The sequence below is a fragment of the Leptosomus discolor genome, chromosome 6 (assembly GCF_034619465.1).
Source record: "Leptosomus discolor isolate bLepDis1 chromosome 6, bLepDis1.hap2, whole genome shotgun sequence".
Lineage (NCBI taxonomy): Eukaryota > Metazoa > Chordata > Aves > Leptosomiformes > Leptosomidae > Leptosomus > Leptosomus discolor.
The window spans coordinates 761,496-786,271 of NC_141396.1; the positions used below are offsets into that span (position 1 = coordinate 761,496).

General features: G+C 51.4%; 1 protein-coding gene across 1 annotated transcript in view; it reads left to right on the plus strand.

Moving 5' to 3' along the window:
- STK32C (serine/threonine kinase 32C) overlaps window positions 1–24,776 on the plus strand; it is an 88,649-nt gene that overhangs the window by 51,542 nt on the left and 12,331 nt on the right. The gene's annotated exons all lie outside the window — the stretch shown is intronic.

Here is a 24,776-nt window from a genome sequence, read left to right on the forward strand (position 1 = left end):
TAGAACTACCTACCTGAAAACTGTTATTTGAAATTTATGAGTGATTTAGTTGCTTTGCTTGATTTAAGCACTATCTGCCCACATTCAGGAAGGTATTTAGGAGCCAATGTCCTGTCCATCTCAAAATGAGAGTGCGGACCCTCAATGTGCAGTGAGTGTCCTGTCAAATCTGTGACGCTGTGTGATCCCATAGTGACGGGACGTAGGAGTCAGCCACCCGCCGGGCAGCTTTGGGCAAGGCATTTGCTTTCCATGTGTGTTCTGTGTACCTCTCAGGACAGACTGCGTGGTCCTTGGTACAGGAACCGCACCAAATGAAGGAAAAAGGAACTCAGAAATCGCTTGTGCAGAGACTGGAGAGCCCCTGAGCTGTGGCTCTGGCATATCTGCAAAAATCAGCCAATTCAGCCAATTTCTGTTTCCTAGAGATGGGTATAATCATCTTTAAGATGCTGTTAATCAAATGAAGGTCACGCTCAATTAGCAAATGTGTAGTATTTTCCGTACATTTTAGAGGTAATATTATTTGATTTTCTGTATGTTAATAGGAGCATTGTGTTTCTCCTGTAGCACAGACTCCTTTCTCAAGCAGCAGCAGTTGCTCAGGTTTTAGCTGGTCTGTTGCTGTTGCCCGAGGAGCAGTAGCCAGGAGAGGGTTTCCAGAATGTGATGCAATTCGTGACCCCCTGTTTTGATGGGAAACACGCTCTGATTTTCATTAACGCGTCATGAGAGACATGATGAGACGTGGAAATCTCAGGCGGCGCTGGTTGCGTTGCAGGTATCCTGACATCTCCCTTCTTAAAAACTGACCTCTCCTGGCCCTAGTCTTTGTCTGTTCGGACCGAGGAAGTGTTCACTCCTGTATTTCTCCTCCCACCTGGGCTTCCCCCACAGTTCTCCCTCAAATCAGCTGCCACCGTGGCTTTATTCCAAGGGATAAAGAACTGGATAGGGTTATGGGAATTCATTATTTCCACTTTACTGCTGTGAAGAAATAAAAACATATCTGAAGTTCTTCAGCACGGATTTATGTCTTTGCTGTTGGAAATAGGGGATTAAACCAGGGGATGGGGGCTGGCATGAGCAGCAGCGTGAAATGAAGTTTTCCAGAGAGAGCAGATACGTCTCGGGGCATGTGGGCCTGTGCAGGCAGTCCTCAGGGGCCGGGGAGGGGGGGCGCGTTGCTTTCATTTTTCTTCTTTTTTTTCTTTATTTTGAGTAATTTGTGACATTTTAATGGAGCCTGCGAAGCTTCAGGGGAACCCGCCTGGTAGTAAAGAGGTTTTCATGGGTGTCAGGCTGCCCGGCGAGGGCCTGGAGAACCGGGACCCTAGGCAACCCCCCGGCATACCGGTGCCGGTGGCGGGGGACAGGGCGAGAGGCAGCCGCGAGGGACGGGGGCTGCGGGCGGAGGTGTCGGCCTCCCCGGCCGGGGCGTGGGCGCACCCCCTGCTCAGGAGGGTGCGGGGGAGGCCCTTCCGAAGGAAGCGCACCGAGAACATGGTTTGCTTTGCAGAAGCGCTTTAACTTCGTGGGTTTGTTGCTTTAATAATTCACACAGCCTGAAGCTGGTTATAGAAAAGCTTTAATCCGTTTTCTAAAGGTCATAAATGCCCACCCAGTAGATATATCATAAATGCAATTCCCTTAAAGTCTATTCTCAACTGAATCCCTCTTTGACATCAACACAAGCTTGATCCTTTGTCTTTTTTCCCAGCTTTATAAATGTTGGATTTTTCCCCCAAAAGAAATGTAATCCTTTGATGGTAAAATACCACAGATATTTTTTGCCCTTGCTTTTTCCTTTGCTGTACAGGAGCTCGCATGAGGGTTTGTCAGAGCCGCAGGTAGGGTCTCAAGACACGTGTCCCAGCGGACATTGGCCCCGTCACTCGTTCCCATGCTGGTGACAGCCCCGACCCTGCCGTCGGAGGGCGGCGGGATGCCCTGCCGCCTTGTCAGGAGGCTCCGGAGGTCCAAACGCATTTGCTTTTTAAAAGGGCAGTGTGGTTAGCTGAGGGGGGACAGCCAGGAGAGGGGAGTCCGTAGTCCCGGGGTGCCCAGAGCCTCTGGTGTTTGACCACCCGGCCCTGCCGGGGTGAGGCTTCGCTGGGCAGCCCCAGCGCTGGAGGAGGGAAGGGCCTTGCTGCGCCAGCCCCGCTCATGCACTGTCCTGCTTGGCCCTCAAAGCTACGCAGGGTGTCGTGAGGGCCACAGGAGGTCCTCCAGGCAGGAGACAGGCAATTGCAGGAGTAGTGATGTGAAGGACGTGCTTCGCCGTAGTGTCCAGCACAGGAGCAGCTCCTCTGGCTGGGGGGGCACATCTGCCCAGACCCCTCGCCTGGCAGTGACCGGGGGTGCGTGTGTGAGAAAGCACGGAGCACACAGAGGGTGATCTTCCCTCTGATACAGCCCCCTAGGTAGTATTTAGTGATTCCTTTTTCTTTCCTGTATGTTGCTACGCTGTAAGCGTGTGCTCCGTAAGAGCCACAGGAGAGACATCGGCAGAGAATGAAAAGCCGAAGTGATGATGTGGTCCAGCACTACCTTACTGTCCAGATCTCGGGCTGTGAGGGCAGCAGCAGTAAAACTACAGAGCAGAAAATGATCTCGAGTGTTGGCATGAGCAGGGACTTCAGCTGGAAGGAGGCCTGTGACATGGTACTGCGCGCTCCCACCGGGGACCAGTTCGGGGTGTCTGAAGGATCAGACTTCATAAGACACTGATTTATAGTAAAAGCTGCCACTTTTGTTATCATTATATACCCAGTGCCTTATTAACATTTGCATTAGAAACTGCCTGGGGTTTATTTCGGCCCCTGTCAATCCCTGTGGATGAGTCATGCCGGCGTGGGACGGGAGGTGGGAACGACGCTCATGCCAGCAGCCGGGAGGCTGTGGACCGGAAAGCATCGTAAGAGAGCAGAGGGTGGAAGAACCTTCCTCTACCCAAAACCCCACTGAGGGCCCCTGGGCCACCCTTGCAGGTTTCTGGGTGCAGGTGGGGACTTGCCCCAGAGCAGAGCGCCGTGGTGGGGCGGCATCCCCCACCCCGGGGTTGCGCGGCTGCGGCATCCCCCTTCTCTTTGTGCGAGCCCGCAGGGATGGGTACGGTCTGCTTCAGAGGGGCGCGCCCGAGCCGCAGCTCCGGGGAGGTGGCTGTTGAGTGGGACGGCTTCGCTTGGTGTGCCAGGCTCGCCCCTCGCTCGTACGGTTTCTCACTGTGCGGCTGAGATGGCCTCTGTCCCTCCCAGGTCCTGAAACCTGCTGGTTCCCAGTGGTCGGGAGGCTTGGAGGCAAAGGGGGTGCTGGTTGCAGATCGTGGCATTTGAACGTGACGCTTGTTCTCCAGCCGGAGCTCACCCTGAGCTCGCTGTAGTCTGACCACTGATTCATTGCACCTTGTGTCAGGGGAAGTCCCTTGGGTGTTTTGCTGAAGCCTCTTCATGGGGTAAGGATGGCTTCTCTGGCGCAGTGCGTGACACCCTCTCTTGAGTCACAGACACACGTCCCTGCTCGTCCAGCTCCTTCCCCTTACGCGCCCCTCCCTGGGCCGTGGGGACAGGCAGAGCACGCTGTGCTGGCTGCACGCTGGGAGCTGACGCTGGGAGCTGAGAAACACACTGCAGGTCTTCTGCACAACCAGGCACACAGTTCGTACGTGAGCCAATCTCTCTGCTTTATCCACTTCAAAACAACCCAGAAGATGCTTTCATTTGGTTTGCTCCCCCACGCTTTGTCGACGTGCTCCGCCTCGTGCTGGCAGAGCTGTTGGGGAAGGTGCCTCTTTACTCCTCGCCTGAAGTTTTGTTATTGTCTTGTCGAGTTGTCTTTTGCCATCAAAGCGCACCAGCACTGAGAGGACCTGTGCCTTGTTGCCAGGACAAAGCTTGTCTCTACTAGCTCGTGCGTAGCAGCAAAGCTTGATTTGGTGTGATGAATTCATGAGGTTTCCCTGGTGTCTAATAATGCAGTTTAATTAATGATGGAGCCTTTCCCTCCTCTGGATCTCTGTCTTTCGTGTTGTCTGATTGGTTTTCACAAAGCTGGGAGGAACTTGTACATCTTTGAGGTGTCCATCCATCTGTAAAATGTGGCTGACACTGGCCAACAGTCCTAAAAGTCGGTAGGGGTGTGTGTGAAAAAAAAAAATAATCCCATAACCTCATTTTGTTAGGAGAGCAAGCAGGGATGTTTAATTCATGAAGCCATAAGCAAGTCCAGCAGACTGGCTCCCTCCTGGCGTGCAGTATAATGCAGTGGAGCTCCTCTTGGGGAAGAGCGGAGCACTGGGCTGCCGGCAGGAGTGGGTCTGGGGGTGAGGCCGTGGCGGCGTCCCCCTTCCGTCCCTGCTGGGCTGGCGCCGCTGGCAGCGGGGCAGGCTGCCACCAAGGGAGCACCGGCCCCGGCATGGGATGCACTGGTTCAAAATGTCACAGCACTGGTGGTGACGCCTCGGGATGTGCCAGTGCTGCTTGTGTGTCGTGTGTTGGCGGCGTGGTTAACTGTCACTAGCAACGATCACGGTGGTGAGGGATGGAAGAGGGAAGAGCAGAGGGTGCTGAGCGGTCCTGTCCCCTGTTTCCTCATTCTCACCTCGCTCTCATTCTTTAATGTTGTTGGCCCCAGGGGTGTCACTGGTGCCTGCCTCTGGTATCCACTTCCAAGCTCTTGTTTGTGGGTTTTTTCCTGCATTTTTTCTTCCCCTACTGCCTCTGAACTGTACAAAATGAAGAAAAAAGGAAGCATGAAATAGAAATAGAAAATGTTTTTAAGTTTTACATAATTCTGTATAAAAAGTTTTTTAATTTTTAAAAAAGCTGGCACAAAGTGAAAAGGAAAAAGGATGCCTGTGTTTGTAAGTGCAACATTAAACCCCACCTCTGCAGACTAAAAGTTGGCACCCGGGCACTCCTGGTGTGGCGATGGCCGGGTGGGTTTCGCAGACCCAGCGGACGTGGCCCTGCACCGCTGCCCACGGGCACCCCTCAGCCCACTGACACCTGCTCCGAGCCAGCGTCGTCCCTCTCCAAAAAGTGTGTAACCCCGGGTGACGCATCCCTGTGGTGAGAGCCTCCCCGCAGCAGCAAACACCCTTCCCCGGCACAAACCAGCCTCTTTCTCTGGGGTGTAGTTCAGCGGGTCTGTACGGTGCAGGGGGGTGGGAAGTGGCTCAGGGGGGCGGGAGGGTGGCTCAGGGGGGTGGGAAGGTGGCTCAGCGGGGTGGGAAGGTGGCACATCTGTGTCCGGGCAGCCCTGCGATGCGGCAGGGGGGTGTATGCCCCCGGGGCTCGCACGCCTGCCCGAGCCCAGCGAGGTGAGCCACCCTCCTTCGGTGGAAGGGGGGTTACGCCGTCTGCGACGCCGGAGCTGCCTGGAGGGCCCCGCGGTGCCATCCCAGCTCCGTGGGCCACTCTGGCTGGGGCAGCAGAGGTGCGACCAGGTGCAGTGGGCGAGGGGAGGCTGGAGCCGCTGCGGGCTCTGTGACTGGTGCCTTGGTGGACTTAGAGTGGCCTTGTGCCGGAGGAGGGGTGTTGCACTGCCGCTTGAAGGATGCTCTGCTCTGCAGAGCAAGGATATGTGAATCAGATAATGCCTGAAAACAGTAAAAGCGATGAAGATGCTGGCACTTCTGAGGCGACCCAGCCTTCCTCAGGCCCTGTACCCTTCCCCAGGGCTTTCTCAGCCCTGAAGTCACCCAGTGGTACGCACATATATTGCTTTCCTACTGCAGTTTGCAAAAAGGTCGTTAGTGGGAGGAAGCCTAGACAGCAGATCCATAATACATCTTCCACATGACATGTTTGTGTAAAGACTGTGAAGTTCTTGTTTGCTATAAAGAGTAAAATGATGCAGTGCCGTTACAGCGTAGGCAACAGAAACAACTCCCCGGAGGGTACAGCTCAGTCCTGTAAGCTGGAGGCACGATGCCAAGCTTTCTTAGGGGCACTTTCTCTTTCCTCCACAAAATCCCCTGTCAGAGTCCCATGCTTGTCTCCGGCTGCCCAAACTGAGTGGCAGATAAGTCACTACGGATGGGAATATCCAGTGTGTTCTCATGTGCCCTTTTAAAAATGAGGTGTTTTTCCAATTACTTGTGACTATCGCAGGAGTTTGTTTAGTTGTTGTTGTTATTAACTCAGGCTAGCTCTCTGGTGATTCAGAACCACAGGCTGGACCCTCTAGGACATCGCTCTGCCATATTCTTTGCCTGGTTTTCCTTTCCCACATTATCTCTGCCTGGAGCTGGCTGGACCTTTAGCTCTTGTTTGTGGTCTCCTTGTGCCAGACGAAGCCCATGCTGTGTGTCCTGGGGCTGAAGGCAGCGCTGCTTCCGTGTTTCATCCCTGCTGTCACTGCTGTTTCGCTGTTTGTACAACTTGTGAATCCCAGAGGAGGCGTTGCAAGGGGTGCTGCACGAGAAGCCTCGAAGGCTGGCAGACCCCCCGTCAGTGCTGGGGCGCTCGGACGGAGAGGCAGGCGGTGCCTGTGGCAGGCGCGGTCGATAGGCACACGGCGGCTGGCTCTGCGGAGCGTGCGTTCTCAGCACCGCTGCCGGGGCTCCTCTTCGTCTGGAAGCAGAAGCAATGTCCCGAGGTGAACCACCAGGCTGCTCCTGCCCATCGAAGCAATGGAAGCTTGCTGTGGCTTGTGTCAGCAGAAATTTTTTCTCACGTCTGTTACCGTGCGTGCATCAAGGCTGTTTCCCGCTCACGTTCTTCCTGGCTCTTACGCGTGAGTTTTTTCAACATCAGATTCTAACGACAAAATCCGCAGACACCACCCCCCTGCCGCCGCCTAAGCCACAAACGCACTCTCATTTCTAGGTCTTTGATTAAGGAGACCTTTTCATGGATTAGCGCGTGCTGCCTGTTGAGTGGCAGATGTCTCTGAATCGAGCACTGACACGTGTGTGCAGAAGGGCCCACCCGATGGTGGGCAAGGGGATGGAGAGCTAAAGGTCTTTGAGGGGAGGAGGAAATGCTGCAGCACAGGAGATCTGCAGGTTCTGCAGGAGTCTCACGGGCTCTCACAAGAAAAACCGTGGGAGTAGGAAGGGGCAGAGCTGGGTTAGGTGGCTATGAAGAAACCCGGCCTAAACGCATTACTGAATTCCATAAACTATCTTCCATCTGTGAGGACGAAGAGCAGAATATTTTGGCACTTGATCGGATTCATAATTAGCAATCTCATTATTGTTCTTCTCACATTACTCTTAAGAGAAACCCCAGTTGAGCTGGGCTCAGCTGTAAGCCACCCAAGGGGCTGGGCCTTGCCTGTGGCGGCAGCGGTGTCTTTGCCTGCCCTCTGTGCCAGCTGGGCAGCCAGTGCGCAGGCTGATGGTCTAGCATGGCCAACATAAAAAAGTTTTATTTTTAAACTGAAAAAAATGTGCCCTCGTTTGCTAATGTTAATTATAAATTTCTGAGTGGTTTAAATATGACCAGCATTTGGATCATTTTTTTTGTTCTGACAAGCCATCGTACAACACACCCCCACAAGCCAGTTAGTGGAACCAAGAGCATGGGATGTTTCAGCATCAGATGCAGGATTTGGCAACAATAAAATTGAAGCTACATGGGACATCAGTGTCATCTACAGGTCCTTAGAAGCAGCAGCTTATCAGTTTGGGATGTTCTGGTAATGCTTATCATTGGACAATCCAATTACAGACCACTTAATGATAAGGAGCAATGTCCTCTGGTCTCACAAAATTATGAATATATCAGCACGATACAGCAAATATTCCCTAAGCGCTTGTATAGTAGTTTATTAATGTAAATACTGTCTGGTTTCACCCAGAACATTATGGGGTGTACTGGTTTTGTCACTCTAGGCAGCACCTAGATGTTGGTCCCAGGAGGAGACTTTCTCCTTTTCTTCACGTGATGTATTGCTTCTTGTGGGTTGGATCAGCATTCAAAGAAGCCTGAAGTTCATGACTTCCTATTGAAGCGTCTGTGCGCTGCTTAAAAACAACTCTGAATGTCACGGTAATTGTACAGACACAAATCCGTAAAGCTGCACTGGGCACAGTTCTGTTCTGGTTTTTTCTGTGGTGAATAGAGGAGCTGCCCGCAAGCCAGTAAAAGGCAATTGAGATTTCCTGTGTCTCAGCAGTGAAGAAAGAAATGGAACGTGAGAAATACAAACGGAATCTGATGCAACTGGTATCCGATTAACAGTAGAAACTATTGTTGTAATGACAGATTTGACGTAATTCTGCCACAGGCGGAGAGACTGGCCGCCTGTGTTGTGCACCAGCAGTCAGCTGCAGCACCTGGGCTGGGCCTGCCACGGGACAGAAACTTCGCATGAGCCAGGCTTGCTAGGAAGTGTCTTTCCCATGGATGAACCCATGATGTGCTTTTATTCCTCCCCATTTTCCTGCCTGCCTTTCTCCTCTTTTTCAGGAGATTCAGATAGTGGTTTCACTTGTGTCCATGTGGATGGATTCTGGAGACAGGCAAAAAGAGGATGTGGAAAAGTTGTTGTTGTGGAATAGACCTGTAGAGGTGGACTAGAAAGGTTGTGTGGAGGGCTGGATATTTCATGTGACAAGGTCGGGGAGACCATGAGAGTGCTTTTCTGCTTGGGATGGAGTGTCCTCCCTCCCGTGACCGCCGTCTTCCCAGTGTCTGGCTGCCCCGAGCTGCACACCAGCCAGCTGAGTCTGCAGAGACCCCCGCGTCGGTCTCACGTGCCATTTCTGTTTCATTTCTGTTGACGTACCATCACTGTTTTGCATGGCTCCAGTTTGGTGACCCTCTGCATCAGCCTCCGAGCGCCTTTTCCCGTGTTCCTGGGCACCTTGGCCTTTGGTCCCTGTCCCCACGCTGGCGAGCACATCCCGAGGGGTAGCTCGGCACTGATGCACACAGGAGGTGCTGCTTTACTGTTGTGGAGCTGAACCTGAAAAGTAAACCAGGATTTTTATTTGTGTTACCCTGACCTGTGGAGCTGGGTTCTACTGGGAGAGCAATGACAGGCAGGTAAATAGATAGAACATGTGTGTGTCTATGTGCGTGTCTGTGTCTGCACCCGTACCCACACAAACACACAGCGCTTGTGACCGTTACGTGGTGCTGCCTTCCTTTGGTGGGTCATTGGCCCTGAAGGGAGGAAGCACCAACGTTAGGGATTTGAACGACTTACTATTTTTTAAACGGTGTAATGAGCCAGGTCCCCCTGTGTGGGTATCAGTCCCTCCAAAGTGGCAGGACACGTTGCTGACATAAGATGTGCTTTTGCAAAAGGGCCGTGGTTTTCCAGGCAGTCGTTATTTATAACTGTTATTCCCTGGGAAGCAAATGAGCCTTCGAGTCTCACTGCCTAATTGTATTGTAAAAGCTATGCATTTCGTTGTCTGAATCTAGCCAGGTGAGCTTCAGTCCTGGTTATTTATGGTGTTGCTGAAAATAATTATGTCTGACGGTGTTCCTTACAAAATCTGGGGATCCTGGAGTCATTTGCTGTAAATACAGGTAGGCATCTCAGATACATCTCCCCTGTTTATGCAGTGCTTCAGCTTAAGTGAAGCCCTCATGTCCGAGCATGCCGCCCCGTCCTCTAGTCGGCACGGTGCTGCTGCTTGTTCAGCTGGGCGGTGCATGAACACCGTGAGGTCCGAGGCCCACGCGCTGTGGTCAGAAAATAGCCGGAATTGTCCAGGTGCAACATAGTGAATATTTTCATGAGCATTTTCACACTCTGACTGGCTGGAAAAAGCTTCCTGAAAAATTGACCCGCAACATGCAGAATACCTGCTTCGTGAGGGAACATTTGAGGAGACAGGAGGGCAGGTTTGGTGCGCAAGGGTGTCGTTTGGCCAGTAACGAGTGGCAAAGAGCTGCTGGTCTCTCCAGTTTCTCAGAAGCTTGATACTTGTCTGGCTGCTCTCTGACTGAATTATTTCAGCCAAGTGCAGTACAAGTGTTTGTACAGCCACAGAAAACCTCGCTCTATTGCAGCGGGTGAGCCGACCGAGTCCCTCGCGCGGAGCACCCAGCGTGCACGAGTGCGGGGCACGGCCACGCGTGTGAACATGCCTTGTTTCGGAGCGGAGCAGGGCACGTGCTGCCCAGCGTCCTGCAGACCCCACGGCTCTTCAGGAACAGAAGCACTTCCTAATGTGTCCAAGCACACTGTCAGAAGTTGTGCACTGGCACTTCTCCGCTTCTTCCTTCTTTCTCTGCCCAAGACTGACGGGTTTGGGGGGGAAGAGACAAAAGTGACTAATTCTCATGCCTCTGTTCTGTCATTCAGGTACCTGCTCTTTTTTGTGTGTCTCTATTGCTGTATCTTTCCGCTAAATGCTGCTTTTGGCGTCGGGGAGACGGGGAAGCGAAGAACGGGCAGAGGGAAGGTCAAGCTGCTCAGCCTGAGCGAAGAGCTTCCGAGAAAATGGTCATGAAATAGCGAACAAGTTTTGTGAGCAGCAGACGTGATGGGATGCGGTTTTCGGTGGGTTTGAGACCCTGAATGGCACTTCCCTCCGTCTGTCTTTCCATTAACAGCGCTGTCGGCCGACCCCCGGGTGCGATGTGGCCGCTCTGCGGTGGTGCGGGTGCTGTCGGGCACTGAGGGGCCCTCAGACACAGCCTAGTGCGGGTCACCTGCTGAAAAGTTGTAGACGTGTTTATTTAGATAATGAGGGTAGCAGAAATACTAGCTGTTTCAATAGGCTCATGAAATTAAAAGGTTAGGAATTAAAACCTTGATGAATTCTAAATTTAGTGCTTTCCATTTTCATACAAACTGGAGATTTTGTTCTCTGAAATAAAACCTTATCTATAGTGTCGCTTTGACAATTGCAAATATGCTTTTCTAATCTTTTATACTTTTTTTATTCTTATTGACCCATCACAGTTGCGATAAACTCTGTTTTTTCTGTGCGATGAGGAATTGTACCTCCCTTGGGAAAGCTCTTTGGACTGTTAACACGTGAGGGTTTTTTTAAAAGAAAGAAAAGAAAGGAAAGTAACAGTATTTATTAAACAGAAGTCTTTTGTGTCTCTGCTTTTCACTCTCACCTCCTGTTTATTTGCTATTTATGTATGAAATCCATCAAGAATCCTTCTGTTAATGTTGTTCACTCACAGAGTTGCAGTAAGGTTGTTGTGCTATGTTATTACTTTTGATCTAAAAATTCTTTTTACAAGTAAATGCTAAAAATTCCTCTCAAATGCAGTATACAATGTATATCTGTTCATATTCAGCAAATGGTGCCGTTAAACCACACCATGCTGAAGATTAAATAACCACCAGCCCATTCTTCACAGCTGCCGTTTTGACAAGCGCCATTTAGCAAGGACGTAGGAGCTTTGTTTGGCCGCCACTCATCTCGTTATGAAATAGTGCCCTACGTGCGCTCGTTGCAGAGGTCCCTGCATCCCGCAGCATCCCGAGGCACTCAGCTCTGCTCTGCTCTACCTTATTTCCTCAGTGGGGAAATACATTCAGGTGCAAAGAACATTTGCATAAGATGAGAAAACTAGATTTTAGCCCCCTGCTATTTTGGCATATCAAAGAGAATAAGATACACAGGGTTGTTCCTGGGCAGAGGACTCCAACTGGAGACCTTTCTCGGCAGCAGCTCTTCTTCTGGGTGGCACCTCCAGGATTGAGGCAGAATTTAAGCCGTGGTCAAGCACTGCTGCTCAGTGGCAGTGAGGAGCTCAGGTATTGACCTGCCCCTTCCCTATGCCCCGTGCCTTTAACCCAGCGAGACCAATTTGCTACGAAATTGGCCGTGCAGGGCTGGATTGGGTGGCTGCTGGCTCCTCTGGGCAGCCAGGCTGAAGTCACAGTGATGACTCGGCTCAGTAAGTGCTGTCTGATGTTCATGGAGACATGTGTGATGATGGGCTGCTTGGGGGATGGTGAATAACTCAGCAGCATTAATGACTGGAGGTGTAAAAGCTCCGTAGATGCCCAATAGGAGAGCCACAGTGGGAAGATCCTCTTCTCTGCCGTTGAATGCTGGAAGCATATGTCTTCATTTTGGTGAAATGGTATGATGAAGTACTGTTTGGTAGGTTTGATAGAAAGGTTTGTGAAGCAATGCTGTGGCTCCTTGGTGGAGCCAAAGGTGGAGGCAACCCCTTGTCTGCTGGTGACCCATCTGCTGGGGCTCAGCTGGTGGGGTGGCCACAGTGACAGACGAAGGAGACTAGCCAGGAGGAGCAGGGGGTTTGTCTGTGTCCAGGCTGTGCACAGCCCCTCTGCCCCCATCTGGAAGAGACCTCCATCTCCCCAGCCTCTACAGCTGTCTCTTCCAGCCTCTCTCCAGCCAGCCGTGACAGAAATCAATTGTTAGAAGAATTGCAAGAGATTCCTTTTGGAGAAGAGACTCAATATATCCTGTATATTGAGTTCCTGCATGTGTAGAGGTTGATGCTGGAGCTGAAGGAGGCATCCGCTTGAGGAGCGACCTAACATTCACTTTCTTGCTTTTTCTGAAGGAAGGGTCAACAATGGTCACAATGAAATTCATCAGTAGTTAACAGAGTTGAGCTAGGCATGCTAAGTTGGTCTTAACCACAAATCACCATTAATCCTTTCCTTTCCAAGATGACATTTCCTCACTCTTTTGCTGTTTGTTTACTGTGATAGTTCCTTAGCATGGTCTCTGTTGGAGGCCCTCCAAATGCTTTGCATTGAGTGTTGGGCATGTAGGACAAAGGGAAAATAAAGGTATGTTTGGTCAGGCCCTACAAGGTCTAGGTTTGAACTGCCCTTTTTCCCAAGGGAAGGATACTAGGGATTTTATTGCAATATTGAAAAGCAAATGTGAACAGATGGGACTATAATCTGACCAAACTTCCATCCAGCCAAGTTACTGACCTTGAACCCAGAGAGCGGTGCTGTGGCTGATGGAGGAATTCATGCTGTGTGCAACAGGCACGGTATGTGCACGGAGGTATTTGCTGTCAAGTAACAGTTGTTTATCATTATTCTGATTTTTGGCTGCAGGTGGCAGACCCGCCAGCTGGTATTAAAGTTTGGGAGGTTTCCATAGCCCTGGCCTGTGAACTGAGGGGAGCTTTGCTCACCTTTGTGCTGGGAGCCACTTCACCGTAGGCTGGCGCCTTGGGCACGGGTGTCTGCGCTGAGATAGCTCCTGCCGTTTCTTTGCAATACCTTGGGCCCGGTGCTGAAAAACAAGGTCTTTCGGTACAGAGGGCCTTCACTGGAGGAGACGCCTACCAGGGCAGATCCCTTTGTAGCAGTTTGGTGGTAAACACCTCGGCACAAGGAAGCAAGCTTCTGCCGATGAGAAATGAAGCGTTTGGCTGCAAGAGTCAGTAATTCGTCCTGAAGGTTTTGCACGGTGAAACATGAGTGTCCCCTTCTTTCCTTTGTACCTGTATTTATTTACTTCAGCATGGAATGGAAACTTTGGTGCCTGGGAGGCACGTTGTGGCAGCAGCACGAATGAAGACGTTAGGCCACATCGCTCTCAATGCCATTGCCCGGCAGCGCCGTTTCAAGTTGAGTGATGAGGTTTTTCGAAATAGCACAGTGAATGTTCTTGCCTTGGGATCAGGAAAGGCTTCAACATTAATTTACGTTCAGAGATAAAATAAAGCCCTCCATTCTTCATTGGAAATAATTAGATTTCTCTCTGTTCCCAAGTTTTATCAAATATTTAACTAAAAAGTCATTTTGTCTGCCTCTTTGACCAGCGTATAAACCATCACAGAATGTAATCATGGCCGTAAGGAAAGATGACTCAAATACAAGACTCAACTCAAAACGTATGTCAGCCATAGGAAGATGTACTTTCCACATTTTAGTCAGAAAAGACTTGTTAGCTGTAGTTGTATACAGGAGTCCAGATCCTCATGTAACTCCATGGAGTGCTGCTCAGCTGGAGTAAATGGTGGATCCAGGTTTGGATCTGTCCCAAAGGCAGAAAGAAGATGGGTCATGGTGTCTTCAGGGATTTCTGCAGGTTGGTCTGATTTTTCATCATTCTTCTTTACATAATATTAAAAGCAGAAAAGCCCAGCAGAGATACGAGCATGTGATTAAAGCTACACAAAAATTTAGATGCCTAACAGCCTTTCCGTAGGAAGCATGACAGCTCCAGAACACATCTCCCTGTTTGTCCTCCTCCCCGCTCTCGGCTGGGCCGTCCGTGCGGTGGGAAACACAGTTCCCGTCCATTTGAAACCTCCCCAGTGAGGGTCTGCTACTCTGTGTCCTTACGGTCAGCAAATCCGGGCCATGCCACACCAAAGACGTGTGCTCAAGACTATGACCAAAGGACGATCCAAAATGCCTACATTTTTGGTTCTAAAATTTAGTAAAGACATCAGATTTTGAGATATCTGACTGACTGTAATTTCTATCAAATGATGAAACTGTATAGCTGGTGTGCAAGAGGGGAGAGGGTGGAGAATGAGGACAGGCAAAAGTAAAGGAAAATGCTCCTTTTTTGTTCCTTAGGTTTATGTGCTGTCACTTCTTTAGTTTTTCCTTGTTCGTTTGGATTAGTGTCTCTCTTGAGGTAAAGAAGTCTACACGTTTTTTGGAGCTGCAAGTCAAATAATCACCCATATCCAAAACTCGATTATAGAAACATCTGCTTAATGTCTGACGAGACATTATTTTCTCAGCGTGACATTAAAAGGAAGTGCTTAATCCGAACCAACTAAAATTGCTTTAAATCATAGGATTCAGAGCATGTCGATAGCATCCTGCATCCCTCTCATGAATTCTTGCGGGAAAATCGGGAAGTACTCCGTGAGAGACACCAACTAGAAGAGCTCGGCTCCCCGCTAGCTGTGTGCAGGTGCCAACAAGGAGAGCTTTTCCTGATGTAGTTTTGGTGTGCTGGTTGTGTGCCATTTATGTCAACAGCAAGACAGAAATAAGGTTCATTCTGAACAAGAAAAAGTAAAAAAAAAAGTGGAAGCCTAGTTTTGGATGTGTTTTGAGCACGCTCGCAGCTCTACCTGTGAGATGTGTTTTACTTTCCCGGTACACAGAGCCCTGGCCACGTTCATAGGCGATATAAATCCGTGTGGGGCTGTTGAGCTTCAAGGAGGTCTGCAGGTTTGCACAAATGAGAACACGAGCACATTTCTTAGGAGTGGAAGTTACTGGTGGATGGCACACTGAGGTGCCATCTTGAACAGCAGGTTTTATTTTGGGTCAGAAGAGGTTTTCGTCTCTAGCGTAAGTAACTGAGAAAGGGATTTTTAGTGGAAGTGTTGACACGACCTGAAAACACCGATGGGCTTGCTATGAATAAAAGTTTTATCAGCTGCTGTTACAACTTGGCTGAAGCAAACAGCAGTACTGAATTAAAGAGATTTCAATGATTTATGGTGTTCTGACAAACCAGTCCATCCTGTGACAAAGGACAACTTTTCAGCAGGGAAAAAGTAAAGTCGTAAGACTCCGTGAAAAATATTCTAGGGCGTGAAACGTAGCGAGGTGTTTGGAATAGAAAGCAAAATTGTCTCTTGAAGATGTGAAAGCAGATTTGTTGAGCTGGTGACCTTGTGCTTAGAGCGTGGCTCCCAAGGATGAAGTCATTTGCTAAGTCATTTGGTGACCTTGTGCTTCGAGCGTGGCTGCCAAGGATCACAGTCATTTTCCATTCACTGCAACTTTACACCTTTTAATTTGCTTTATACCCAGGTAGATAGAGGTTCTGATTTTGACCTTTGCATCTGAAGGGGAGACTGACTGTGTCATTAAAAATCTTGTTGTTACTCAGCGATGCAGCTACAAAGTGGTCCCAACCGGCTGAAACCGTTAATTGCAGAAGAGCTGCTGCAGCACCGGGTGTCTCTGGACGCCAGGAGCCCGTGCCTGGGCGCAGCCCTGCGGGTGTGCGCGGCACAGACCCCGCCGGGAAGGCCGGAGCTGGAAGCACAAGGTCACTGAATGACTCCATCCTCGGGAGCCACACACTAAGCCCGCCAGGAGCCCCGAGACGCGGGGGTGTTTGCAGAGCACAGCAGCGCAGTAGCAGCAGGGGGTGCCCGTTTGTGCCCTGTGTCCCCCGTCTGTGAGCGCTGGCGTCTCCCCTGGCCGGTTGTGGAGGCAGCTGGAGCAGCCATGTGAGGTTACCCCTGGACGTGTCCGTTGTGGGGACCACAGCCGTGTAGGTGAGCGTCCAAAGGCAGGGCGGCTCCGCCGAGGAGGCCTCCCCTGAGCAGTGCCTGCGGCCCGACCCGGTCCAGAGGCATGGCCGAACGCCGGAGAGATGTGGAAGGGCGGAGGAGTGCTGTCGTCACGGCCAGCAGCCTCCTGCATGTTTGTGCCACCGAGCTGGGTTCGTCAACATGGCACAATAGGGAAGATTGCTGCGCAGATTGGCGCTGGCACCGGCGCTGCAGATGTCCCATTCTTCTAAATGGGTCTTTGTGTGCTGGAGAGAATAGTTGGGAAAAACACTGCCAGAGGCACTGCTGTCAAAACTGTTCCCAGAGCAAAGTTCTGGTTAAATAAGCTGCATAATCAAGCAATGAAGGTTTTTTGATTGTTTCAAAGTATGTTTTTATTCAGCATCAGACAGCATTATAGTAACGTGTCCCCGCTGAGCGTGGGGTAAGCGCCACGGCTGAGTTGTGTGCAACTGCAGTCCTGCCCCCAGGACTTTGCCTCCGGCCGTGGTGGCACAGCCTCCCCGGGGCGTCTCGGCTGCCGGGCCGCAGGGCTCTCACCGCAGCCGTGGGCTCACAGCGAGGTGCCGTCAGGTCCCTCTGAGTTGCACCAGGCCCATTGCCCACTGGGCCAACGATGTCATCAGAGGAGCTCTTCGAGGGACAGGTCGGAAATTCTCCGTCTTGCCCAGAACGCCCTCCACCAGGACCAGCCCTGAAGGGACGGTGAGGGGCTGCCCGGGCTCCTGCCGTGCTGGCTGCCGTTAGCGTTTCCAGCCCCTTGTGCTCGTTGAGCCAAGCTCTGGGTCAGCAACCGTGGAGGGAGAACACCTTCAAGGGCCCAGCATCCCTGAGGTGTTGGGCGCCTCTTCTCGCCCTGCTCTTGTAGAGGAGCTGCCCACGCAGAGCCAGGCAGTGTTGTCAGATGCTCAGGACCCAGCTGCCAGCTCATTGCTTTTGTCAGAGGTTTTTTGAGGTGGTTTTTTTTTTTTCCTCTTTTTTGAGATTGCTTTTGATCAGATAAATTGGATTTTATAAATTCGAGGTGGTTTTCGGTAGAGGTTGTCAGCGGTTCACACCTGACACTACCTGTAACTCGTGTGCTTCTGTGGCTCTGTAGGAGGTGCTGGGAACCATCATGGTAATTACAGAGGTCAAAGGAGTTTTTGACCAAGGGAGTGTCCCCAAGGGAAGGCAGGGGATGGTTTTGGCACAGGCCACTTCCATTTGCTGGTGGCCCTCGGGGGACTGTGCCCCTGGCCAGACAGGGAGGACTGGGACCGGAACTTTCCCGGTTCCAGGTGGAGCCCGTTGTTTGCAGACCGAGTCTGGCCCCCGTCACCACGCTGGCGGCTGGCAGCCGGTACCGGCAGCCGTGGATGAGCAGCCGGGGCAGCCCGAGCCAGGGAGCACAGGGCCCTGCTGGTGGCTCATGGCCGTGCCCCTGGCAGAGTCGCCATCCCCTTCGTGTCCACCCGCGCCTGGGCTTGTGTGGAGTGCCACGGGGGGTGACCTTGGTCCGGGGGTCCTTCCCGGTCAGACACAGGAGTCATGGGCAGGCCTGCGGAAAGCAGGTGGATGCTTCCAGCAGAGCTTCATCCAGCTGCTCACCATGGTTCATGTGCTTAATGAATCCCTGCTATTTTAATTATGTCACTGCGAATACACCTAGGAGGCAGCTTTAAGCTTTGCTATCTTGGCTATGATAAAAATAAAAAGTTATTAGCTGGTTTTATCCTTAATGTTTGTGAGAACAAGTTAATATTATCTTTTTAATTACAAGTTTTACACAGAAGTTAATTACCAGGCAAAGATTGTATTTCAATTGCTGTCAGTGCCATCGTAATACAAAATGGATACCAAGATCACTTTTAAATGACGGGGTGGCTTGCTGCGGGCTGTGCAGCCGTGGTACCGTGGCCGTGTCACGCGCCTCCGGTTTCTCTTCAGGATATCACGGTCCCTGGTTGTTACTTTCCTGATAGCAGCTGAGAATTGGTTTTCTTTTTATATATATAATTGGCAAGATTCTGCCTGCAGCTCTCGGTACAGAACTGCCCTCAGACGGCGAAGCAGCGGGGTCCCGGATCCGTCCTGCCCGCCGCCGGCACCGCGGCTGTCCCGCTCTCCTCCGCACCAGCACCGCTCTGCCCGCTGCGGCGTCAATCGCCAAATAAACTCCTCTCCAGCTCTTCTTTAACGTCAGCGTGACAGTACTTTCCCTCCAGCTGATCAGATGTAGCCGCTTTCTGAAGAACAGAACCTCTCAGAGAAGTGAGCAGCTAACGGTCTTGGTTTAGCAGGTGAGCCGCTAGAGGAAGGCTTGTCTAAAGGAGATGAACTTGGTAACAATCAGTTTTGGGGGTTATTCTTTCAGCGACACAACAGCAACGCAGAGTTTACAGTAAACCCTTTCTTACCTGCTTTACTGTCTCTGTTTGCTCAACAAACTCACTCTGATTTGCAAGAGCCAGGAATCACCATGTTCTTGCTCTTCTCTGCAAGGGAGAACTGACTGTCCCTGGTTTTGCAGTCTGCCTTCAAGGTCTCAGACCCTCACTGAGCACCTGCGGGTGGCCTCCAGCCGTACTGGAGAGACTGGTATTTAACCCAGACGTTCCCCGTGAGCCTAGTGGTCGGGGTGGTCTCAGCAGAGGTGCAGTAAGCACGTGCTTACATGGCTCTGTCACAAGTGACCTGTTCTTTTCCTTTTTTCCCTGCTTCTGCTGTAACATTTGGTGATCAAAACTGAACTCGGTTCTCCAAAAAAGCTTGAGCTGTTTGTACATCACGGCAAGTGCCTCCTTACGGCTTCTGGTCCTTCAGGAAGAAGAACTTAGCTCTTCCTGCTTCCGCGGCTGCAGATCTTCCATTTCCTCGACATCCCTCCCGAGGCTGTTGCCGTGCTGCCCCCTGTAGCAGAAACCCTTTTCCCCAGGCAGTCCCAAAGCCTCCTGATGCTTTTGGGTGCCACGGGCGATTTTCTGTTTGTGCTTCACTTTTCAAGTTTCAACCTTGCAAGTAAAACGGCAGCTACATAGATATTGGGGAAAACAGCGAGGGAGTTGTCCCAGCAGCCCGAGAGGGGAGAGTGAGCCTGGCCGGTGGTCCAGCCAGTGTCCTCCCCTGCTCCAGCCTGCGTCCCGGTGGGAGCCAGCGCTGGGACATCATGCTGGTGGCCCTGGCAGGCCTGGTGACTGCTAGGTCTGGCTGAGCTTGCACAGCAGAAGTGCTGAGGGCTGGACCGGGTTTTCGCCCAATCCTCCATATCTTCTGCGCTGGTGTTCTCGGGCAGAGGCTGTGCCTGGTCCTGGGCCACCAGCGCGGAGGTGGTTCATGTCGGAGGTGACTGGTATTTCCTTTGCTGGGTAAAAGCTTCAGGCCAGATTCTTGTTGTGCTTTTGTTCGTGGTCATTCCTCGTGACTTATTTGTGAGAGCTGAAAATTGCTGCTCCAGGTGATTAATGGTTGGAGAGCGCTGCTGGGATCAAATAAGCTCTGCCAGAGGGATCGATGCATCATCCCAGAGTCACAGCCATTTCCAGAATGACCACTTACAACTGCAGTGCTTTTCATCTCTGGAGAAAAGGAAATACAGGGACTTTTTTTAACCGTTTCAATATCTAACTGGAGTTTTGCGGGTTTTCAACATTGGGAGTCCAGAGACAAATACTGAAGGGAAGTCAGCAGAAGCTGGAGGAGAAGTCAGTGTACATGGGCAAGGTGCAGCCACTCCAGATAAGCCTTTTTATAAGCTAGGGCAGTGTTCAGCTATGGGTCGCTGTCGTGTGGGATTAAGCTGTTTGATGTTGATGTGTAGTACTTGCTAATGTTAAGCCTTGCCTCTACTCTAAAAACAAATTAAGAGAAATCCAGCTTTGTATGCTGAAACTTCCTGATGGCTCTCGGACGAAGCCAACGAAGTGCCTGTGTCTGTAAGGATTACAGCGCGTTTGTCTCGTCTTTCAAAGGCAGAAGCCTCAGAGATTCAGGAAGAAAATCACTGCTCAGAGTTTGGAAGCAAAAGGAAGTTCTCTTGAACCCAGCTGTGGGTATTTGCATCAGATGTGGTGGTAACGTCCTGCAGAGGACAGGATCCCGGGTGCCTTAATTTAAGAGGACATCTGTATTTGCAGAAGGAAAAAATAATCTTTGAGCAGCCGAGATCAAGCAATCTCAAGTATTTATCAGCTCTGCAGAGCCTGCCCAGAATGCAAAATACTTGCTTTGTTTGAGCCCAGACAAATTGTGCTGCCCCTTTATAATTAGTTTGAGATAAGTCAGGACATGCTATTAAATGATTAGATGACCTTTCATCTGAGTGGGGATTTCAGCCCGTTGGATTCCCTCAGAATCAGCAGGAAAAAAGTTACTGGATTTCTAAAGGAGAAAAGGCAAAGCTTGCCGAAGAGAGAGAAAGTTGGACTGAAAAATGCACAGAGCAGCAGAAATTTAGGCGACTGGGGAAAGTATCCCACATTAACAAGAACAAAAAAACCTTCCAAAAAGGACATAATGTCTGAGTCCCCTGGACACCAGAAAATACCCAAATTCCAGCTCTCTTCCTGCCAACTTACACCATGGTTGGGTGAAAAACAGAAATAACTCTTGTAAGCAACAGCTCAGTGAGTGATGCAGGGGAATAAGAAGCCAAGTAATTCCTGGCAGGTTATGGGCTTTGTTTCTGCTTTTGGTGCTTAGTCCATGGTGTGACGGAGAGTGCTTTGATCCTGCGGAATTAGGTTTGTCCTGAGGCTCTATCTTAAAGTCATGTTTGTGTGAGAGTATATGTGGTGCATGAGCGAGGTTCGTCCCTGCAAACTACAGTTGTTGTGTGGCTGGTTGTAGAAGATGAACTGGTCAAAACTGTAAGTCCCTTAGATGTTCTGCTTATTTAGTCCCAGTATTAAGTTTTCGGGTTTTTTTGTTTTGGTTTCTAAACGTCGAATTGTGGTCTGATATTTGAAATTCTTAATGTTTTCCCTGGATCAGCTGGAAGCTGGTGAAAGCAGCCACCACCAAGCTGACTCCAGGGCAGCGGTTCAGAGCCGGGCCAGCTGTTCCTGCTCTAGAGGCCGCTGTTCATTCGTTCTTCTCGAGCTAAAGCTGGTCCCTTTGCCCTGCTTTTCGGTTTTCAGGTGCTCTGGAAAAATCAGGTGAGCTTTGGATGCTGTGCCATGTTTTTTTGGACGTGGTGTCCGTTTGCCCCGTGGGAGCATTGCCAGAGCTCGGCGCAGCTCGGCACAGCTCGGCGCAGCTCGGCACAGCACGGAGTCCTGCCGGCGCCCAGCGCTGCCGCAGCAGGCGGATGCAGCCCCGCCACCCAGCGCCCCACGGGATGCCTGGCTCCTGCCACGGGGGCTCCTCTTGGCTTCCCATCCCTTGGCTTTTGGCTGTTCTCGCACCTCTCTCTGATCGATTGTCGGGACAGTTTAAACAGCTGGATCTGCTGTCAGCTCAACAGGGGTGAGATGTTTTGGCAATGGGAAACCACAGGGACATTCTCCGGGCGGTGCTGTGTGACAGCAGGGGTGGCAGGGAGCAGCGCTGCGCGTCTGCCCTCGGGAGAGGCTGTGACAAAAATCTCCTGGGCGCTCGTCAAAGTCAAATAAAGTCAGGCTAACTCCTTCACTGCTTTTGCTGATAAAACCAAACTTTGTGCGCAAAGCGGAGAGGCAGCTCTGAGCACTTCTGTCCTTGTACTGCGCCTTTTAACGGTGGCTCTTACCTTAAGCAAAGCTGAGTATTTCAAAGCCAAGAGTTTGCCCCACCTGTTACTTTTTGAATATCACCTAGGTCAATGGTCCTCGTTAGTCCCCTCTAAATAAATGAGATAGCTGGGGCTGTTGCGTGAAGACCGAGATTGTCCCAGATTCAGGTGAGAAGAAGCTGCCAGCCATGGTGACAATACAGGCGTTGTCATTGTCTGGGGCCCCATAAAGTGAGATCGAACTGGGAGATGTTAAATGCACATCTCATGTCCTGAGTTGCAAATGGAGGCTCCAGGCCCTTTATGCCTTTAATGCAATAAAAGCAAAGGCAGCTGTATACAAACCATTTGGCAGCAGCTGAATGTTCAGGGTATCTGGGACTCTGTTAAATCTTTTATGTGCCATGTCTTGAGCAATATACTACCAGCTGATGCCTGCCTTCTGCTTCGCAAATCTGGCAGCATTACATACAATTTTTTCTAATGGCTGTATTTAACCACTGAAAATTTCCTTTGTGCGGCGAGGGACCGCATTATGCAGAATGAGGACAAAGTAGTCTCTTCTTTCTGCTTTCTTGCCTTGCTTCGCATTGTAGATCTGCTTGCAAATGGATTGAGATTAATTTAAAAAAGCACTCTGACTTGTTACCAAGTAGATGTTTATTCCTTCCCCAGGAACAGATGCACGAACGGAGGAGCACAAAAAAGAAAAGATACGTCTCGGGGCACTGATGTTTTGGTGGGGGGGATGGAGGACACCCCACGTTTCTGTAACCAGGGGCATTTTTCGAAGGGTTCCTGCCAGCGGCAGAGGGCCTAAGTGGCCGAGCCTGGCCGGGGCAGCACCAACACCCTTCCTGACGTTGGTTCGACTGGCGGCAGGTCCCCGCCAAGAGCTGTATTGACGTGACCATTGACCGTCAGTGGCTGCGGTAACTCTAGCGGTCCAAGCAGAGCGTAGCTCGGGGAGCACCCTCTCGCCACCGACCGGGGGTGCACGGCCCCAGGAGCCGTGCCGTCGGGCAGTACCGCCACCGGAACAGGTCGGCCATCTCCCGCCCGCCCCACGAGCCGGCCCTGCCGCCCTGGCGCTGGGGGAGGCTGTGCTGGAAGAAGGACATTTCCATCGACACCCACGCTGGTGTTCTTTTCCAGAAAACAGAGAACAAAAATTTCCAGAGCGCCTGGAACTGGCATTGCTTTGTATGTAGGTGATGCTGTTCCATTTCAGAAAACTATTTATTATGATTACAGAGTACAAGAAGTTTTCATCATTTTCTCATTTATTATACTGGGTTTCCATTTTCCCTGCAGAGAAACAAGAAGCAAGTGACATAAATATAAAATGCAATGCCTGTTAAGATATTGCAAGTCACGACCTAAAAAGAAAAATAATTTAGAAATTAATGAGCTTCTAGCCATAATGTGAAATAAACTGACATCAGGAAAGAATGTTCAGCGCCAGGATCGCTGTTACTGAAGGGTTTGTTTTTAGAGAAGTTACATAGCAGTGACTGTGTTTTAAAGGGATATTGTTTGGTCTTTTCTGCTCGAAGGATTTGTAAAATATAAAGTCATTTTTGCCTGGTTTATGGAATGTACAACCAGCTTAGTCCGCTTTGGGCAAGGGTTGGCTCCTTGCATTGCGCTGGGTAGTTCGTTACTGCCGTTCAGTTTGCACAAGGCAGGGGTTTTACCGCTTCTGCACGGTGAGCGGTCCCTGGCAGCTGCGGCCGATGAGCTTCGCACGCCCGCGGGCGCCGGTGGGGACCGTGCCAGCCGGGGGGACGGGGCTGAGCCCGTAGCGGCGGGCGGGGGCACGGGCGGGCGTCGCTGACAGCGCGGGGCCCGGCTCTCGGCGGTGGCACCGCGGGCGGGCCGAGCGCGGCCGTCGGCCGTGCTGGTGCGTCGGGGACTGCGGCTGGCCTGGCGTGGCCGCAGGGCCGGGCCGCCCGCTCGCCCACCCGCTCTCTGCCCGCCGCCCTCGGGCCCTGCCTCGGGGCAGCGCCTGCCTTCGACCCGCAGGGAACTGCTTGGGTCAAGCCGCCGGAGAAGCGAGCCTTTAATGGGAGGTCTCAGGCGAGCGTGGAGTTATTTCAGCACATAATTTTCTGTTCTTACCGTAACTGTAACGATGACTGCAAAATAATCCCCATAATTTCAGCGTGCATCGCTAATTGCGATGTTTTTATCAGGCTAACGATAACCACCTATTATTTTGTCACCTTCTTGCTGCAATGTGTCCTGGATGATATTATATCGTGCGCCTTTAGCACTTGCAAATGGTTATTAGTGGCGGTGTTTTAGAAGTGCGGAAGAGTTCGGCGGCTCCCGTCTGTCTGCGGTGTTTTCTGCCGTCCACAGAACCCCCTTCGCTTGCTCCCGCGCCGTGAATGCGACCTGCTCGCTAACGAGCGGCCTGAAGCCACCCCCAGGTCAGCCTCCCTGCGCCGCTCCGGGTGAAGGCTGCATGACCAAAATGCCAAATGACTTATTTTTCGAAGACAATACATCCAGCGCGTTGTAATGATGAGCGTGTCTGATAATTAAAAGAGGACAGACGTAATTATACCAGATGTGGAAATTTCATTAGTTCATTTAAAAATAGTTACCGTGATAACTAATTAGCTCTTTTAAAAATAGTTGCCTTGGTAATTAAGGTGTCGTTAGTGTCAGAGGAGCCGAGGGAGGCACACCAAAGGCAGCGCTGGCTGGAAGCCCGTGCCAGCCCGGCGGGTTCTGTCGGCAGAGCGGGCGCCGGGCCGGTGCCGCGTTCTCCCTCGGGCCAGGGCTGGTGGCTGCCGGGCGGCCCGGCTCTGCCTGCCGGCAGGGGATGGCTGCGAGCAGCCGGGGCAAGCGGGCGTTTCGGGGGGGGGACGACCCACCGTGGCCTCCTGCTTGCCCGGCTGTGAGGACAGGCAGCCCGAGCCCCTGCGGTG